Here is a 20,170-nt window from a genome sequence, read left to right as displayed (position 1 = left end):
TATGTTTTTCAGTAATACTTTACAACAGAAAATGCAAATTTGTTTAAATAAACACCAAATCACTCTAAAACCCCATAAAATCACATTTTGAGAAAAAAAGCAGAAGAAGATTTTTTGACCTTAAATATCTTATTTCTACGTCCCGCAGAAGCTATATATCAATTTTCAGACAAATCGGAGATCCAAAATTTTTTGCCTGAGTGATTTGACATGGAATGTACCAAACAATTAATCTGAAACTTCTCGTGGAACCACTTCCTGGTATGTAAATATACATATCGCGTTAAATCGTGCGTTGACGTCTTGCGATTCCTAATCTCCATTCTTCCCTGTTTGTCCGCATGTCATTCTTCAGACCCCCTTCTCTCATTTCCTTGTAAATACCTTCTCGCCTACTCTTCCGTAATTTTCCTCGTCTTCTTTTTCCTTTTGGGTTCCACTCAAATATTTTCTTTGAGATTCTTTGTACGTGCCCGTACCATATTAATTGTTACCTCGTATTTCATCTGTTATCTGTGTTCATCTGTCTTATTCCCATCATTTTTCTGATCTTTTCATTTGTAACCCTCTCTCGATGAGACTTTCCCGCCGCCCTTCTCCAGTAGTCCATCTCTGTGGCTTTAAATTATTGTTCGACTCGTTTTTTCAATGGCAATATTTCGCAGCTATACGTTATTATGCTCTTTACTATAGTGTCATATATTCTCTTTTTTTTTGTTTTGTTTATCTTCTCCCATAAGACTCAGTTCAACATTGGTATTGCTCTTCTTCCCTTCATATTTCTACCAAGTATTCCTTCATCGAGTGTTCCATTCTTTGCAATTTTCATTTCCAAATACTTGTACATATTTGCATATTGATTGTTTGACCATTTGATAGTTGTAAGTCTTGTTGTGTTCCCCAATACACATGGATTCTGTTTTTTCTACGTTTACTGCTAGGCCTCAAATAATGTAGGGGAGAGGCTTGTACCTTGAACCGGATTTTTTCAAAGTTCAATTATTTTTAAGTTTTTAAATTTCAAAGACAAATTTTTGGACTAACTTGTAGTTTACACACCATAGTATACAAGTATACTATATTAAAAGGTCATTGGAATAAAACAAAACCAGACACATTTTTTAGAATTTTATTGATTAGAGCTAATTTGGTCCAAGGTACAAACCAGTCCTGTACCTTGAAACACATAGTCTTGTACGTTGAACCACCCGTAAACCTTTAAAAATATATACAAAAAAATTGTGTTCTTCAACACTGAAGCTCCCAAAATCTAAGTCAAAGACATGTACTCCTTTTTTCCTTTCAGACAACCCAGCCTGACTTGGTGGATTAAGTTTGAGCAAAATATCTTTAATGTCAATGTCAAATTGTTGACAACTTGGTCCAGAATATTTATTGCTGTTCAGAATTCTCTTTAGATACTGCAGCGGTTAATAGGGACTTACTGCAGTTACTTGTGCAACGCAAAAATGTGTGTTTTTTTTCTCATTAACTTTGTACGGCCCGTGGCTAAGTACAAGACCTGATAGCGGTCCAAGGTACAAAACTGGGCCGAAATGAAAACAAATGTGAATTTAACCTAATAAAACGGTTTTGTTATATTTCTCACTATGTTGTTCAACTACCTATTAGTATAGGCATACACACCTTGTTATTAAATTTACGATATTTGTAAACACAAAAATTAGAAAAGAAAATTATCTATCCCATAAACAGTCACTTGTCACGAAATCAAACACTATATTTTTACGATAGCCGCAAACGGTTTCTAATTAGGTTCAACAACTAACCACAAAATGGCAGCGATTGTAGAAGAACTTGAGATAAGAAACATAGACAGTTTGCGCGCAAAATAAAATAGTTAGACGAAAACGGCGGGTTCGTTGGACAATAGATTCCCATGAGATTTTTTTGCATATTCACATTCGTGAGGCACCCCAGAATAAGGTTCAAGAAGTCGCCCACGCGAAAAGCGGTACAAATTTTTTTAACAATTTTTTTTATCAAATTGCAAAAATAAATTATTTCGGTCCGGACAAATTTTTTTAGATTCTTGGACCATTCTGGACAAAAAAGGCTTCTTGTAATTTTTCTGTATAGTTGATAGTTTTCGAGTTATAGAGGAAAGGCTGTAAATATGGGCTGGTCTTGTAATATGGGCTAGGTGGGTTTCACAGCTATTCGTTGCAGATCTCTACATTTTGACTATTTCAAATGGTATTTGACGAAGTTAAACTATCACCGTACCGATGGCACCACTGTGGTAGATATTTCCCAGTTTATAATAATTGTTTGTCGGTTGGTGCGAGTGTCAAAACTTTTTCGGGTAAGTTGATAAATTCCAGTATTTAAAAATAAACACGAATTTCAAAAAAAGTCTGTGTCACGTTGAAGCTCTATTATTAGTCTTTGATATATGCTAATGAGTTTTCTTCAAATTTTCTGCTTTTAGACATAACTTATTTTGTTGTGCAAAGCAAGCGTGTTTACAATATGGGCTATGCCTCTGTTTTCATTATGGGCTACTGGCCCATATTTAGAACAATGTAGCAATGTAGGCAAAACGAAGTAGGAAAAGGCAAAGAAAAAAAAAGGAAAAGAAATAAAAAAGGAAAACGTAAGCAGCTTACCAAAGTCACAAAGAACCAAAAAAAGAAATCGGTTTCTAGTAGCGAGGATAGGGAGGAATATGTGCCTGCAGATGATGAAAGCGATTACAATGAGTTTCCTTCCACACAGCCTCCACAAGACGCAGCTGACGTAACGTGTATGTTTTGCGAAGTACTTTTTTCAGAGGATAATCTTGGTGAAATATGGGTCAAGTGCTTCTGTTCCATTTGTGGGCACATAACGAGTGCGCTGGGGCCGAAAAAGAAGAATATGTGTGTGACTTTTGCAAATAGTTTTAGCCTATGAGTTATTTAATGTATTTTTTGTATTTTAGATATTAAAATATATTTGTCATGCATTTATCTCATTTCACACAAATTTAAGACACATTTTTCGGGGTAGCCCATATTTAGGATCATTATTCAAACGGCGCAAAAGTACAATTCTTCATTATTTATACATTTAAAACAGTTGTATATTTTTTATTTTAATCGATTTGCACTTTGGGCAGGTTATAAGTAACTAAATGTAGGTATTCTTGCATACCTTTGGAAATAAAATAGAATTTTTATTCTTTTTTTACAAAGAAAAATAAAATGGGTAGCCCATATTTGCATCCTTTCCTCTAAGCAATTGAAAATTTGAAAAACGCGAATATGGCCATTTTTAAGATTTACATAATAACTCGGTTAAAAATTATTACTATGAAAGTCAGAAAGTGACTAATCAAAGTGGAAAGCCCCCTACATGATCCTGAACAAATTTTTGTCATTAATTTATTACTAAGCTGTTATTTTTAATTATTAACAATGAGCGGTATGATCGTATTGACGCAGCTGTAAATGTGATAACGAGTAAGATGCACCATTGACTGCCGAAATGGCATCTCTCTCGCACTCATCATTGACGGCAGCCTAATACGTGCATGGCGCTCATTAGTATTACTTATAAATAACAGTTTATTAATAAAATAATGACAAACATTTTGTAGGGGTGACTTTTTTCTTTTATTTAGTCACTTTCTGACTTTCTAATAACTTTTAACTAAGTTATTAAGCCTTAAAAATCGCCATTTTTCGTTTTTTTTTTTAATTTCAAATTGCTTATAACTCGAAAACGATCAATTTTAGAGAAAAATTATAAGATTTTTTTTGTCCAGAACTGCCCAAAAAATGTAAAAAAGAAGTGTCCGGGCCGAAAATATTTATTTTTGCAATTTGATTAAAATAATTGTTAAAAAAATTGGACAAATTTTCACGTGGACGACTTCTTGAACCTTATTCTGGGATGTCTCACGAATCTGTTTATGCAAAAAAATCTCATAGGAATATTTTTTCCAACGAACCCACCGCTTTCGGCTTGTCTAATCGTAAAGAATACGAAACAACTGTATTATTAGATCTATATTATAGTCTGAAATATCATGATACAGGATATACAGGGTGTCCCCGAAAATAGTGCGTTCTTTAAATGTATAGATAGAAGACACAGTGTAGAGCAAAAAAGTCTTATAACATTTTTTTCTAAATTGAGCCGTTTGGCCAAAAAACGAAAATACATTTTGATATGTAAATTGAAGTCTGGCAACACCGTTGACACATTTAAAAATAGTAGGTTTGTCGGTCATTTGTATCTGGTAGGTAGTAAAATAAAAATGTAAATATCAACTAAATGGCTAGTGTTTACATTTTTTCACCCCTTGGTTTGTTTGATGTTATTGACATAATGACATTGGATATTTTGGGGTCATAGTTTTATTCCAAAAGAACAGGTATTTCTTAACAATGAGGAATTTGTAAAGGATACAGAAAGGGTAAAGGGTGCAATATTTTATGAATTACCCAAAACACTAAATGTAGAGGCCTATTACTCCTGTCAACTTACGCATCCGAGGCTACAAAAATTACCATCAAGCTGAAAATTGGCAGGAATATTAAAAATACCATCATAAATGAAATCTAAAAAGTCCTCATAAATCCGACCCCTGCTAAAAATTTTACGCGGGGTCAAAGGTCACCAAATATGGTTTTTAGCGATTTTCAGCGAAACGGTAAGTTTTATGGTAAAATTAGTGTTAACAAAAAATGTAGATTAGATAATTATCTATAAAAAATGCCTTATTACTTTTTTACCTGGGAGCCACCGTTTTTGAGATATAACGATTCAAAAAGTGGTAATCGTCATAATATGCGCACACGTTTCCACACCACCTTTGAGGTAGTGTACTTAGCGCGTTTTTTAACGTGGTTTCCCCAGTAGGCCTATTCCACGGATCTGTTATGATTCTGTTTAATTTAAAGCTATTTAATAATTGATATTGGCAAGGGTTAAAAATGATTAAACATTATATAAAGCGGTATAAATTAAAAAAAAAGGGAAATTTATCAAACTGGTTCATAATTTTCTAATACTGCTGCTTCCCTTGTTCTTCTTCTCATTGTTCTTCTTCCTCTTTTTCATCTTCTAGTTCTTCTTCTTCTTCTTATTATTCTTGTTCTTCTTCTTCTTCTTCTTCTTGTTCATCCTGGGTGCAAGTAAATTGTCCCAATAATGACACATCGCATGGCTCCTCGATAGAATCAAATGAATCCTCAATTGTTGGTGATTCAACATTGGAGCATGACCGGTTTTGACAATTAGTGCATGCTACCGAACAAAACAGTCCAACTTTTTTGCAACCACATTTAGCGTTACATCCCCTTTTACAGTTGCAAAAAATTGTGTTCAGGAGTTTTTCCGGCGCAGGGGGGAGTAAAGTTTGAATTGGTTCTAATGAACTGTCGACTAATTTCCATCCCCAGTCTTTTGGATCTAGCTGATAACCAAGCCACACTTGAACTTGGTAATATACCCAAAAAGGTTGTTGATGAGAAGCCGCTGAGGTTGGAGGAAGACAAGATAACAGCACTTTTTTTTTGTTTCGAGTACTTTTAAAAAACATGCATATCGAAACTTATCTAAGCACGTAGTTTTCTTAGGCGCTCCATACATAGAGAGAGAAGAGATGGCCATTTTTTTCACGCTCTTTATTACATTCCTGGTCGCAAAATAAGCATTGTTTTTTAAAACAAAAAGCTGGTTCACTTACACGTGCTCTAGTAAGAGGAGGACTTTTGGTCGATGTACTGGCTTCTTGTTTTTCATATTGTCTTTTAATAGCTGCAGCAATAGAACACTTTCGAGTATAACTTTTACGACACTCCACATGTATGGTCACAGATTTCTGCTGTTTAAGAAATTCTAAAAATCCATCAGCTCTTTCAGTACTTGCATTGATTAATGTTTTTGTACCACGTTCAACGGTAACAATTTCACATTCAGTTAAAATTTTAGCGCAAATAAAACAATATTCTGACATTTTTGTTATAACAATGAAAATAACACGAAATGCACGATAAAAAAAAATATAGGTTTAACATGTATTTTCACTCCGGAGTAGTACTCAAGACTAATTAATACCTCGAGGGTGTCATCTACCTGAAGGATTTCGCCACCCAGGAAAATTACGGTGTAATTTGCATAAGTATTTATTAGTACTTAGCAATAAACATTTTGCCTAGAAACTTGTCTTTGATTATTATGTTCAAACCCTTCTGAGAAGAGAATTGGTAGGGTGATTAGATTAGCTGACGAACGTGTTTATTCCGACAAAACCCATCTTTGCAAATTGAACTAAGGCGCATAAATAAAAATAATTATTATAAGTTAATACTTTGTCATTTTTTGTATTTTGTTGTGTATTCTTGTTGGGATTAAGCCGTAAAATTCAAATAATTTTTTTGTTGGCACTGTAATATAATACAGCTTATGGATTTCATCCCTCGGTAGACCGCAAGCTGTATAGTAGAAACATTATCATATTTATAATCTTATAATATTATGTGTAATATAAGTTAAGTTGACCGTAGAATATTATGTTTACTTGTATTACAGCTTCAGTGATGTATATACGTATATTACCTGGTGTACTATATATTATGACGATTAGAAGTCTTTCAACTTTTGAATCGTTGTATCTCAAAAACAGTGCCTCTTAGGAAAAAAACTATTAAAATATTTTTTATAGATAATTATCTAATCTACATTTTTTGTTAGAACTAATTTTACGATAAAACTTACCGTTTCGCTGAAAATCGCTAAAGACCATATTTGGTGACTTTTGACCCCGCGTAAATTTTTTAGCAGGGGTCGGATTTATGAGGACTTTTAAGATTTCATTTATGATGGTATTTTGAACAATCCTGCCAATTTTCAGCTTGATGGTAATTATTGTAGCCTCACTCCTATTTTTGAGTCTAACTAGACCGGTCTATATAAATTTTTTGCAAAATGTTTTGCCGGTACTTCTTGAAGATGTGCCTTCGCAAACACGACGCGACGTCAAATGTGGTTTCTTCACGACGGAGCCCCAGCACATTTTACCAAAGCTGTGAAAAATCTTCTGGATTCAACTCATCCTCATCGTGGAATTAGTAGGAATGGACTCATTCTGTGGCCATCGTGAATCCACAATTCAATGTATCGGATTTCTATTTTTGGGGACATTTGAAATCGTTAGTGTATGATAACCGACATAAAATCCAAACAGAAGCTGAATTACAGAAACGCATTTTTGGTGCTGCAGAAACTATCCTACATAATTAATACCTGGTTGCACCAACAAATCTTAAGCTCCACCTTAGCTTAGCCCAGCTTATGGATAAGGCCGGTTTAAGCCTCACTTGCACCACCACGTTGCACCATAATTTTCGATCCTTATCAAAGCACATCTTAACTAAGACGAAGTTTAAGGTGCATTCCACGTGACAATCCATTGTGGCAAGCTGAAAATTGATCTAGGACTTAATGGTGCAACGCGTATGTTTCGTAAGCTGAGCTTAAGGTACGCTTAAGCTTAAGAAATGTTGGTGCAACCAGGCATTAGTTAACTATGGCATTACTAACAACCGGATTCGTCGTATCGATGCATGGTAGAGCTGACTTCGAACATTTAAGTATTATAAAAATTATTGTCAATTAAGCACAAACCTTTAATTTAATGTTTAGACTTCTTCTTCAGGTGCCATCTCCGCTACGGAGGTTGGCAATCATCATAGCTATTTTAATTTTTGAGGCAGTAGCTCTAAATAGTTGTTTCGAGCTGCATCCAAACCACTCTCTCAGGTTCTTCAACCATGAAATTCGTCTTCTTCCGATGCTTCTTCTGCCATTTATCTTTCCCTGCATTATGAGTCGTAGGATACCATACTTCTCGCCCCGCATCACATGTCCGAGATACTGTAGCTTCTTTTCTTTAATTGTAAGTTCAACTTCCTTTTCTTTACCTATTCTTCTCAGTACTTCATTGTTTGTAACTCTATCTACCCAGGAAACCCTCATAATTTTTCTATAGGTCCACATTTCAAAGGCGTTAAGTCGTCTCATTGTCTCTACATTTAACGTCCATGATTCCACTCCATAGTATAGAACACTGTAGACGTAACATTTTGTTAGGCGTACTTTAAGAGCTAATGTTAAATCTTTGCTACATAGGACCTTTTTCATTTTTATAAAATTAGAGCGTGCTTTTTCGATTCTGACTTTTATTTCTGCAGTGTAGTCATTATTTTCTGTTATAAGTGTTCCTAGGTAAGTGTACTTTTTTACTCTTTCGATCTGCTGGCCCTCTACTATCAAGATTTCGTTAGTATTATGGTTGTTTTTACTAATTTTCATAAACTTCGTCTTTTTGATATTGAGAGAGAGTCCGTACTCCCTACTACACCTTACTATTTTACTCATGAGTCTTTGCAGGTCTTGTAAACTATCGGCTATTATTACTGTATCATCTGCATATCTGATGTTGTTAACTAAGACTCCATTTACTCTTATGCCGACTGTTTCATCTTCCAGAGTTTCTCGCATTACCTCTTCAGAATAAGCGTTAAATAATAGAGGTGATAGTATGCAGCCTTGCCTGACTCCTCTCTTTATTTCCATTTCTTCAGATGTTTCTTTTTCAATTCTTACTATTGCTCGCTGATTGTAATAGAGGTGTGTTATTAGTCTTAAATCTCTTTCATCTAGGTTTTTATTTTTTAGGATTTCCATGAGTCGATCATGTTTTACTTTATCAAACGCCTAATTGTAGTCTATAAAACAGACGTAAAGAGGATGGTTAACATCCAAACATCTCTGTGTCAGCACGTTGAAGGAGAATAATGCCTCTCTGGTACCCATACCATTGCGGAACCCATATTGAGTGTCACTAATATCCAGCTCCAGTTTAGAGTGTATTCTGGCGTGGATAATTTTCAATAGAATTTTCAAGGTATGTGTTTTCAAGGTATTTTTAGACTACAAGTATACAAATTATTGATAGACAAAACATAGTGCAAAAAACTAAATTAGAATCAGCTAGTCACCTAGCTAGTCACCTAATCCATTCACGTCAGTTGCAATGTGGGACTAATTCGAAAAGTTTACTGGATTAGAGAAAGCAACCAGTGCTGGTTGCGCTCTATAATCTATGTAAGTAAAAATTAAGATATTTTTGGCTTCGCATTGCAGATGAATAAAAATGGTATACATTGTTATTTTATAGTAGTATTACTCCGTGGAGTAACCAGGTTCATTTTCCGTTGGAACTTTACCAAGCTACAGACAGGGTTGTTAATTACATAGTGTAGAATTCCTTCCCTTTTGTCGTCACTGCAGCATCCATTTGGCTTGCAAATTGTAGAAGCCTTGGAGGTGTCACCAGGGAAATGTACCAATAAGTTTTCAATTTAAAAATCTTTTAGTAATATTTTTAATATTTTTCAATATCTTAATGTTGCTATTAGGATTGAAAAACTTTATCTTTTAAATTAGAATCATTAAACGTTGTCTGTTGTATTTAGTTTCTATTGTAAACTATGTAATTTAGTTAAAACCCTTGCACTCAACACCTTTAAAGTTTAATAAATACATAATACTAGTTTAGTTAAAAGATTAAAGTGTTTTTATTGTAAATGATTGGCATTTTATTAATTCGTTTAAAATTATTCCATATTTCAATAGATTTCAGAAAAACATTTGATGCAAATAATTTTTCCACTAAGAGCATTAATTACATTTTAGGAGTTAAACCATTGTTACTTAAGAGCACACAGTAGCGATCAACAGGTAGCAACAAACGCGGTCCAAGATTGCGAAAGTTCTGCGAACTTTCAAAAGTGAGGCAACAGTGCGTCGGTAATTCGACACTGACAGTGACGTTTATACTATCAAACACAATAATTTTTATACATATAGGCGCGAAATGTTGCCAAGTCAGTGACGTTCGATTTCTTGTTATAAAAAAATCGATTTTTAGTAGTTCCAATGTAACACAAAATCTAGGCACGGGATAAAAAAGTTTATTTGAAGAAATTTTATTTTTTTGTCTTTCTTAATGGCCGTACAGGCTCCTTTTTTCAATATTTTATTTAGTTATAGAGTAATTTCCACATACTAACATATTTCTGAAATTAGGCTCTGTAACGCCATTCTTTATTATATTACGAATATGTGTGCCAAATATCTCGACAAAATATTCAAAATTTGTTGCTTCCTGTTGATCGCTACTCTTTGCTCTTAAGTAAAAGTTATTTTTTATGTAAAACTTTGAGCCGTAATCCAAAACCATAATTTAGATATTAATAGCAAAATTGCCACATTATTAAAGCAAGAAATAATTATTTTGCAGGTAGGTACCTACATCTAGGGTCATCAACCCTAAAAATCACGCCTCAATTAGTAAATAAACAAGGGGTTCCATTAGATAAAATTTCTACAATCACATGTTCTTCTACGCAATGTTGCCAGGTCATTAAAATTTATGAAAATAAAAATTCACTCGTATGGAGAACAATGTATTTTTTTTTTGGAAACGGTTAACTTTAGGAAGAAATGTTATACGACTTTTTTGTTCTAAATTGTGTATTATATCCACACCTTAAAGGAACGCACTATTTTCGGGGACACCTTTATATGTCCAAAAATAATTTCAAAGTAATAAATCAATATTTTTATCATAATTTGATCGATTCGATCGTTACTTGACTAATTTCAGTTTATCTAACAATAAAATAATGAGTTTTGTTTTCAATACTTTCACAAAATTTAATAGAGACTATTAAGATGCAGAAAAAATACATAGTAAAATTAAATCACTTGAGAAAGGCATTCTGCCGCAACAGCTGTAGTAACCTTAAGTTATAATAAATTTGGTGGAAATATTTAAAACAAAAGATTTTAGTATTTTATTGTTAGACAAGATTTATCACTTCACAGTTTGTTTGTTTTAAAACAGCAATAAAATTAACATAGCGAAGAAGTTGGTAAACAAGAGGATATAAATCAGAGAGAAATATGGGGACATGGAGCCAGTCATTCGCCGACTAACACATTAGTCAATTATATCAAAAATTTGTGAAGTAGAGCAGGAAGTATAAAAAAACGTAATAAATTCATAAATCAAATATAACGTAAAAGTAATAATAGATAAAATAAATATTGGAAAGTTTCTGGAATCAAAATATCAGGAAAAGCATCGAATTAGTGGACACATATTTTTAATAATTAATATCATTTAATTTCATCTAATACTGAAAAGTTTTGTTTTCAATTCTTCCACAAAATTTATTACTAATTAATATCACTATAGCTGTTTCCGCAGAGTGCCTTTCTCAAGTGATATATTTTATTGTATGTCTACAATTTACAGTCGTTAATGAATAGGTTGATGAGTGGGAAGCTGATTGTCTCAAGTTGGACATTCAGAATTATATCTATATTTTTAATTTTAATCTAGGCGCCAAATAGAGGTCACCGTGTCATGTTCAATTCTGATGGACAAACTCGACGGTTTCTTATGGATTTTTGGCTGCTGATTACGAATTTCGAGGGTGGATTTCGATCCGACTGGTCGAAAAATTGTTATAAAGAATTTAATTGTTTATAATTCTCTGGCTCATAAACTAAAAGAGATACGAAAAAATGTTTCAAATAAAATTTGTTCCTTAAAAAAAACGAAGAAAAAATCGTTTCTAAACTTAAATCCAATAATTAGAACCCAAGATAGTGGAATATTAGTGCACAATGCAAATTGGAAATGGCAAAATAAGTATTTTTCGAAGCTTTATCGATCTTAACTCGACTTCTACGCATGAAAATGAACCGTAGAAGGTCTCATTCATTTTAAAGCTTAATTAATGGGCTTCCAAACAAAGTTTGTTAAATTACTTTGTCTTCATTTCTTTTAAAATTATATCCGTTTGAAGTTATAGTTTTCTTTAAAAAATTGGATATTAATTTGTTTATAAGGGTTTCAAGCAAATTTGAACCATAAACATTTATACTTTAATTAACAATAATGATAGAAGGACTCAAAAAGAACAACTTGAGCTTACGAAAATGTTCTAAGTTCATTTTTGGCCAAGATATCGATATTTTAATGGCGCGCTATGAGAAACAAGATCGACTGATGCTCACACTGTAAAGGTTGACGTGCTAACTTCTCCATGCAAATTATAATTTCTATGTATATATACGTTATCTTCATTCTTCATTTTGGAAGATCCTAATCAAATTTTATATAATTCTTATATTAAATCGTCATACTGTACCTCGTATAACCTTTCATTCTATTTATTTTGTCTTCTATTTTTTTACTAAATAAGAAAAAAAAAACAATAAAAACTAATATTTCAGAAATATAACTAAAAAGACAGCTGATATTATTTATTAAGGATAGGCAAGGCCTCCTGAGCAAAATAATGTAACACGAGAGCAGTCGATCGGTGTCTTTACCGCGATATTACTTGACTGTGAGTCGATCTTGCACCTCATAGTGCGCCATTAAAATATCGATATCTTGGCCAAAAATAAACTCACGAATATTTTCATAGGCTCAAATTGTTTCTTTTGAGTTCTTCTGTCATTATTGTTAATTAAAGTATAAATGTTTATGGCTCAAATTTGCTTGAAATCCTTATAAACAAATTAATGTACAATTCCTTTAAGAAAATTATAAATTCAAATTGGTATAACTTTAAAACAAATAAAGACAAAATAATTTAACAAACTATGTTTGGAAACCCATTAATTAAGCTTTAAAATGAGACCTTCTAATGCTCATTTCATACGTAGAAGCCGAGTTACGATCGACAAAGCTTCGAAAAATACTTATTTTGCAATTTTAAATTTGCATTATGCACTAATGTTACAATATTTTGAGTTCTAATTATTGGATTTGAGTTTAGTAAACGTTTTTTCTTCGTTTCTATTAAGGAACAAATTTTATTTAAAATATTTTTTGTATCTCTTTTAGTTTATGAGCCAGAGTCTTATAAACGATTAAATTGTTTATAACAATTTTTTGACCACCTGGATCGAAATCCACCCTCAAATTTCGTAATCAGCAGCCAAAAATCCATATAAAACCGTTGAGTTTGTCCATCAGAATTAAAAAAGACACATTGACACCTCTGGCGCCTAGACTATTTATTAATTTCCATAGATTTTAATAAAGATAGCTTAACCTAGGAGCAGTCGCGCTCACTTCTGTAACGTAAGTAGTCGCGCGCAGAGAAAAAAATCTCACAATATAGATTTAAATACGAATTTAAATCAAATTTCTATTTTATAATATTTTTATTTATCTTTTAGGTTAAAAATATCTATTTCTAACAATTTTAAAGCTAATTAGTTCTCACCAAAGCCATACATTCTACAAAAAAAAAAATTAAAAAAAAATTCTACGCATTACTACGATCTTCCTTGAGGCACTTATAAGTTGAAAGCAGGGTTGAAAAAATGTTCAAGTTATCACGGACAAGGATAAAATGTGAGATTTTTTTTCACGGCACGACTGCTCCCGGGTTAAGGCCTTTATTTTGAGTATGAAGAATTTGAAACTAAAATAATGATTATGATCTAGAAGGTGAAGTGTGTACGCAGAATCTATTTTTTAGTTATTGAAAGCCCTTGTGTGTTCTGCTTTGCGTTTGTTAAAGGTTCTGCCAGTTTGATTCGTGTCGTTATTTTGACATTAACCACATGTCAGTTTGTAAACATCACTCTCTAATTGCTTTTTCTTTGACTCTTATTATTTATTCGTTGTACCCATTATTTACTGCTATTCCTCAATGATATTCAATTGTACAATGGATACAACGAATAAACAATAAACAGATTTAAACAAAAACTGTATAATCAAGACCTAAAGCTAGTCTTCCCCCCACCAGAAAAAACACTCAGAATCTTCTGCTCTATTACTGATTTATATAGGTAAGATATCAACAAAAGATGAATATCAATAAATAAGGAATAACACCAGCTTTCAGAAAAAAACAATTTAAACAAATACATTCATAGCAATAAGAGCTAAAAGAAATGGCAATGTGAGAGTGGTGTACACACGCTGACATAAATATGGTAACTGTCTAAAAACTTACATCGGTCAAATTGGCCGAACATAAACTTAACAAACGGATAGAAGAATACAAGAGGGCTTTCAATTAAAGAAAAATGATTCTACGTAAGCACTTCACCTTCGAGATCATATTCTTCCTTTTAATGAACAGTTTCAAATTCTCCTTATTCAAAATAAAGGACATAAGCTATCTTTATTAGAATCTATTAAAGTTAACTAATTAAAAAATTCAGAAATAATTATTTTTAATCACAAACTTGAGAGAAATAGCTCCGCACTCCTCAGGCTATTCAGTTAAAGACTTTAAAGTGCAGATACACAGTAAAATTTATCATTTGAGATAGCCACACTACCGAAACAACTGTAGTGATATTAACTTGTGATAATTTTTATGAAAAGATCGAAAACAAAGGATCTTGAGCGTTTAATTGTTAGATAAAATGAACTTCCATCAAGTAACGGTTGAATACAATATCAGTCATTCAATTTTGAATACAAAAATAAAAAAGTTAAGGGATGTTTGTTTCTTAAATACAAAAATACCTACAGACAGGGTCTTTTTAAAAATTAAGGAATAAATTGTAATAATATTAAAATCCATTAAACATTATAGATAATAAGACAATCATACGTTGACAATTTCAGACAATAAGAGTAAAATCAATTTGAATGAAATAGGTATAACTCAGAATTTAAGCTCAAAAAAGTTAGTAACAAAATAATAAAATAAATATTTCACTTACGAAAACTTAAAAAAAAAAATAAAAAAAAACAAAATACAGTCACTTAACCGCACTCAATTACATAAAACTGACTTCACTTTTCTAGCGCGTATTTTCCTACAATCAACAGATAATATTTTGAACTGTTTTTATGATGCGTCTCTCTAAATTGAATCCGTCCCGACGACTAGTATTTTGGTTTTCGAGTTGTTGAAGGCTCTCTCTCCGAACCGTGCCATCATGTGGGGATATTTTTGGAAAAATAAGTTTTGAATTTTTCGAGAAACAATTTGACAATATTTATGTGAGACTAAGAGCTTTTAAGAAAAATGTTCTAAAAATGTAGATTTGATAAAATCAACTTATTCAATGCACTATAATCCTACTGTATTAGCAATATTGAATAGAAAATATTAAAATAGTTATACTATCGCTATTCTATCAGATATTACATATTTCCAGCAACAGTTTTTTTTTTAAATAAACCGCATATATGGGTATCAGATACCCAATGATGTTTTGTGAAGAAATAAAAAAAAATAAATGTTTTATAATTTCCAGAGACTCTCTAATTACTATTGAATACATAAGAATAATTAAATCAATCATTTTATTTTCTCTCTCTTAATTGTAATAACACAAAAGAAAAAAATATGAAAGATATCTAAAAATAATTAACAAATATTTTCTAAAAAACCGGAAATATAATTCAAAATATTTTAATTTATTTTAACAACTAAAAAGTGAGCTTTCTAACTAAAACATAACACCTTTTGATTATAGAACTCATATTCATTCTTAGCCAGGTATTTCAGTTTCACTCATTTTAGTGACTACATTCATAAGGCAGTGTGGCTCTATGCTCCATGCGTTATGCTTTATAGCAAGCCGAGCATGCACTCTTTGCTTTTCCATCTTTGCCTTTGTAGAAATAACACCTAGTTTGCTTTACTAAATTTGTGGGATATTGTGTTGTTAGGTCATTAACTGGAACGCACACTTGATCGCAAACCTCACACATGGGTGCTACATACCCTAGCCTGTATTCAATAAATTTTCGTGATTGGAAATATTGCTCAAATGAGACCGCAACTACACACCCGTCCTTGGCAGACTAGAGACTGAATTTACATAAAGCAGCATTACCATTGAAATGCAGCTGCAGAAGCTACATGCAGTTAAGTGTCGCGATGGGTATCTCACACCCAAGTGTGAGTTTCCAGGGTTAATTACATTAGAAATTACATTAGAAATTACATTAGAGATTACATTAGAAATTACATTACAAATTACATTAGCAAAAAAGAGATCAAAGGAGTTAACAACTTTGATATGAACTTATGTTAATGGTAACCAAATTTTACCAAATTTAAGTAATCAAAAGGTAACAAATATGCTCTGAATCTGATGGAGCCCTAAAAACATTATTTCCAAAGGCTTGAAGCTAAAACCATCCCATTCAAGTAGCAGATTAGGCAAAATAAATTCTCCACAGAGCCAATCTCGTCCTCATAAGGGAGAAGAGTCAATACCACAATTTTAATTTATTTTTATTAAAACTGGACATTGTAAGTATTGAAGACAATCTGTGTTATATATATCAAATTATGATTTTAATGAAATAAGACATTTCATACACAAAGTCTATTCGAATATATACAATCACAAAAGACTCCACGTATTAACACATGTTACCTGTTTTAGAATACCAGTAATAACAAATAATGATAATAGATAATAATAATTAATATATAATGCAAATAGCACAGGAGTTGACAATCTATACTAAAGACAGTTGAACGCAAACGAGAACCTGAGGCTGTCAAAGGGTCTGAATTATTCTTTAACATGAATATCCATTTCCAAACTAGACATACCTATTTCAGAGGAAAAGGAGTGTCAAGAACTGCCAGACGAATAGAAAGAATATTGAGTAATGTGAAAATAGGAACTGAAAGAAAAGCAAAAAATCCAAAGCAAATTTTAGTATAGCTCAAACACAAAGCTATCAAAGCTCTAAAAGAAGGTGAATCCGCAATAATACTACCCTACCCTAATAAGGCAACCCTACTGTGATTAATATAGTATATGATTAATTCACGAATTTGACAAATTCTCGAATTTGTCAAAAACATTCTCTACACAAAACTAAAAAGAGATCCAACCAAATTACTAGAAAATAAAATATATAAAATACTGCACAGCTTCAAGGAATACTTAACAGACAGAAGAAGAACATTACCAGTTCATTATAATAGCGAATCACGACATCTATTGGGACCGTGCAAGTTCGGAAAAAAGACACCTGATTTCATAGCTCGGCAAAATTTTTCGCACTTTTAATTATATTGGCCAATCATATTGCTCCTGGTTACTGGACAATTGTCAAGGCCATGCCCAAAAAATTATAAGAAGAAAAAGTAATAATAAGGTTATGTTATTAAAAGGTTAACAATTGTATGTAGTAAATAAGATTAATTATTACAATGCACTACTACAAGCAAAATACAATTAATTAAATTTACTTTTATATAATAATTGCATATCATATAAATATTGTAGAGCAACATATAATTTTACTTCTTCATTGAGAGTAGATATGAAATATACGTCAATATGGCAATTTCAATTGACAATGAATTATGAAAAGAAAGTTGCAAGATGTCTGTTCTATTTTGACAATTTCAATTGACAATGAATTATGAAAAGAAAATTGCAAGATTTCTCCGCTATTCGCGCACGATCGTTTCTCAGGTTTACATTGGAAAAGTGCACAGGATTACATGGGAAAAAAGTGTACCAGTTTTATAGGACGGGAAGTGTACAATTTAACCTAAAACTAAAATTAAAATTATTATAAGAATTAATATTAAACTCACCAGGCTTCCGTGTTGAACCGCGTCGATATTCGCAGGGTCAAGCTTTCGACATCTTTCTGACGTCATTTTTAAGACTTCCAAGGTTTCAGTATCGTGAGACCCCAGACATTACACTCTTCGCTATCCACAGTATTACTGCAGTGTAGTGCAGTTGCAGTAGTACAGTGAACAGTGAAGAACGTAGTGTCTGTTTTAGTTCATCGACTTATTTTTACTGTTTAAAACTCCTCCTTGGTTTTTTATATATTAAATATTTATTATAATATTCTCTCTCTTGTTCCCCTTTTTGGTAGGATATCCTAAATTACCACGTAGTGCACCGCATATATAAGTACCACTACGGAATGAAGCCAATATCTCTCCATTAAACCTGCAACTTCTACATTAAATTCTACCTAAGAATTACTATATTAGAACAGGAAACAGAGGTTGAACCTCGAAAAGTGGACACAAGTCCGGTTTTATTTTCTTCTGGTATATAAAGAGGTGCTTATTGCTAGACTAACTTTTTATTAAAAAAAATCGCCCCCTGGAACCCCCATTTTCATCCCTTTAAATGGGGTCATTTGTGGTTTTTGCGAACCGTAGTCCTTCGTTTACGTTTTTAAAAATATTTCCTTTATAGAAATATGAAGAGGACTATATTTCCTACTATTTATTCCCCGACAGCGTATGTCTGTCACTCACCGCTTAGCGGGAGTGGCGTCCCAGTTAAAAAGTTTTTAACCCTCCGTTACTCGCACACGGTGTGTGACACGGGCCCGATAAATAACTTCCTGTAACTTTGATTGAAGTGGAGATTTTGAATTGCTGCTGCATATACCTCTTAAGTCGTCAGTCAACTATGGGTGAAGTCTACGTGCAGTGTAAGAAAGAGTATTGTACTTTTATTACTAGCCAATACGGTGCGCCACACCCTGTGCGGGTATTTGTGCACAAATTTTTGTGTTTAAATCAGAAAAAATCTAACATTTTATCCTTTTTCGTGATAACTTGATGACAAATTTTGCAACATAACTTTCCACTCGTAAGTGCCTCGAGGAAGGATGTAGTAATGCGTGGTTTTTTTTTTCTTCTTCTTTTTTTTTGAAATTTATGGCATTGGTGAGAAAAAATTAGCTTTAATATTTGTTAGAAATAATACTTCTAACATCACAACTAAATAAAAATACTATAACATAAATATTTGTTATAAATTCGCGTCTAAATTCGTATTGTTAGGCAAAATCTAACACGCGACCGATTACGTGACAGAATAGAGCGTGACTGTTCCCGGGTTAATTAGTAAGGTAATTTAAGATATTTCTCTTAGTTTCGATATTTATATATTTAAGTCAAAAGGCAGATATAGAGCACTGAATTTAATTAAATCTTGCCCAAGTATACTTTCGCTCACAAGAGCATCCTCAGGGGCATTTCGTCAATAAAAAGAAGGTATCCTCGAATGTCATTTTATTAATAAATTATTAATAAAACATCTAACTAAACACTGAACAAGGGACAAAACAGATAAATTAAATTGCCAGTAGGTTCTACATTTTACAATATGGAGGCAGAATGAAGAATGAAGTAATCATTACTTCATTCTTCATTCTGCCTCCATATTGTAAAATGTAGAACCTACTGGCAATTTAATTTATCTGTTTTGTCCCTTGTTCAGTGTTTAGTTAGATGTTAATTTAAGTTTGCCACCAAAATTATTTATTAATAAAATTACATTCGAGGATACCTTCTTTTTATTGACGAAATGCCCCTGAGGATGCTCTTGTGAGCAAAAGTATACTTGGGCAAGATTTAATTAAATTCAGTGCTCGATATCTGCCTTTTGACTTTAATATTCATTTATTCGAGCATTCAACCATTTCCTAATTTTTGGTTGCCTGGAATGATTACTTCATTCTTCATTCTGCCTCCATATTGTAAAATGTAGAACCTACTGGCAATTTAATTTATCTGTTTTGTCCCTTGTTCAGTGTTTAGTTAGATGTTAATTTAAGTTTGCCACCAAAATTATTTATTAATAAAATGACATTCGAGGATACCTTCTTTTTATTTACGAAATGCCCCTGAGGATGCTCTTGTGAGCGACAGTATACTTGGCAAGATTTAATTAAATTCAGTGCTCGATATCTGCCTTTTGACTTTAATATTCATTTATTCGAGCATTCAACAATTTCCTAATTTATATATTTGTTTATTTATATTTAGATATGGATTACGAGACGAAGAAGCAAAGATTATTAAAATTATTTGAGGAATTATTGACCGACGAGGAAACGTATGAAAAAGATGATGAACAAAGTTACTTTTGATTAAACTAATATAATGTTGACTCAAACGCATATCTGCAAAATTATATGATCAGATATTCAATAAGTAATATAACTACATACAATTTTGCAAAAAAATATTTTTTTTAAATATTGCTGACTCATATTTTCGGACCCGGTCTTCTGCACCGTGCGCGAGAATTCGATCACAAAGAATTGGCGCGAGTAACGGAAGGTTGAAAACGATGTTTT

The 20,170-nt window shown here is 32.5% G+C and overlaps 1 protein-coding gene across 1 annotated transcript in view; it reads right to left on the bottom strand.

The window, feature by feature from the left end:
- The window catches only part of LOC114332032 (TWiK family of potassium channels protein 18), a 155,321-nt gene extending 140,352 nt beyond the window's left edge, over window positions 1-14,969 (bottom strand). Inside the window, exon 1 of the mRNA XM_050642979.1 lies at window positions 14,791-14,969. The gene's annotated coding sequence lies outside the window, so the exon portion shown is untranslated. The remainder of the gene's footprint in view (window positions 1-14,790) is intronic.
- Window positions 14,970-20,170: the final 5,201 nt, after the last annotated feature.

This window comes from Diabrotica virgifera, chromosome 2 (genome assembly GCF_917563875.1).
Source record: "Diabrotica virgifera virgifera chromosome 2, PGI_DIABVI_V3a".
Classification (NCBI taxonomy): Eukaryota; Metazoa; Arthropoda; class Insecta; order Coleoptera; family Chrysomelidae; genus Diabrotica; species Diabrotica virgifera.
The sequence above is the reverse complement of the archived record's forward strand: the minus strand, read 5'-3'. Positions and strand labels throughout refer to the sequence as shown.